Here is a 1,308-nt window from a genome sequence, read left to right as displayed (position 1 = left end):
GTGAGCAAATACCCAAGCCAACAAGGCTTCATTGACCACCATAACCACAACACCACATGGTGATGCAGAGAAACCAACCCAAGGTTGATGTAAACAACTGAAAAGAAAACAGGGCCCACAGGAAACCTGAAATCAAGACCTCCAGGAAAAGGAGGCCAACCAGGAGTCGCAGCTCCAGCACTCAGAACGGCCCCAGCGAAGTCCCCCCGGGACTGCTAGAGACCCACGTACCAGGCGGGTGACGACCACGCCGAAGTCAGACCAATACTCCACAGAGGAGACACTCACGAAGGGGGCCCAGGGAACAGAGCCACACCTCGCGGACCGACCCAGGGCCCCCGCCGGATCCACCGAACCCAGCGAAGCGTAGGGAAGGATGCCAGCCTGTGAAAGCCCGCGAACCAAGGAGGAACGAGGGCTAGCGGCCCGAACAAACCGGGCCCAAAGGCATAACACAGGCCATCCCACCGGGAAAGGAAAAACGTGCGGCTAAGAGAAGCCAAAACAGCACGCCGAACAACCAGCCCGGACAAGGGAGGAACCACGTTGGCCGGGAAAAGCGGCAAAGCCACCTGAGTCCGAGGCCCCAGGGAAGGGACCCCGGGAAGGACACGGGGGACATGCCGGAGGAACAACCCCGTCCGGCAAAACCCGCAATGCGGGCGGGGAGCGGAGGAACGACCCCCGCACGCCCATCTGCCCAGCAGACCCCATCGCCACCAGGGAAAACCACCCGAAAGGCGAGGCACCGCAAAGCCACCGAGGGCCGGGGCCCAAAAGGGCGGACCCCGAAGAGCTCGTAGAACGAGAGAGAAAACACCTGTGGAACGCCTCACGAATTTCGCGAGTCACCCTCGCGCAGGGGCCCTGCAAATCTCCACAGTAGCGTACCACTATTAGTACCCGTGCAGCCGAAGCGAGCACCCAAGGGGGAGACCGGCAGAGCACCCGTGGGCGAAGGAGAAATATCATCGGAGCCAAGCGAGCCACCAAGGAAACCAGGCTGTCGAACACCGGACGGCGGAAGGCCCGCACGGCCGCCCACCGGGCCCACAGGAAAGAAGGGGCCACATTCCAGGAACACCCCTCAGACCGGAAAACCAAGACCCGCAAGGGGACCACGGAGGCGGGGACAGCACCAAGCCGACCGCGCCAATGCGAGAAGGGCGCCCAGCGCCGGGCACAGGCAGAGCACGTGAAAGACCTGCGGGAACCCCGTAGCAAGCCACAACCCCGAGCATCCGCCCCAGACCCGGGCCTGCCGAAGGAGGCAGGCCATCCGACCAGAGCCGGCACAACACCGATGCC

At 63.2% G+C, this 1,308-nt stretch overlaps 1 non-coding gene across 1 annotated transcript; it reads right to left on the bottom strand.

The window, feature by feature from the left end:
- Nucleotides 1–816: 816 nt before the first annotated feature.
- Nucleotides 817–924, bottom strand: LOC147711635 (U6 spliceosomal RNA). Its single transcript, XR_015296276.1, has one exon. It is a non-coding gene; the product is annotated as a U6 spliceosomal RNA (small nuclear RNA).
- Nucleotides 925–1,308: the final 384 nt, after the last annotated feature.

This window comes from Lissotriton vulgaris, chromosome 5 (genome assembly GCF_964263255.1).
Source record: "Lissotriton vulgaris chromosome 5, aLisVul1.2, whole genome shotgun sequence".
In the NCBI taxonomy this organism is placed as follows: Eukaryota; Metazoa; Chordata; class Amphibia; order Caudata; family Salamandridae; genus Lissotriton; species Lissotriton vulgaris.
Note: the sequence above shows the minus strand (reverse complement) of the source record. Positions and strands in the feature narration are given on the sequence as shown.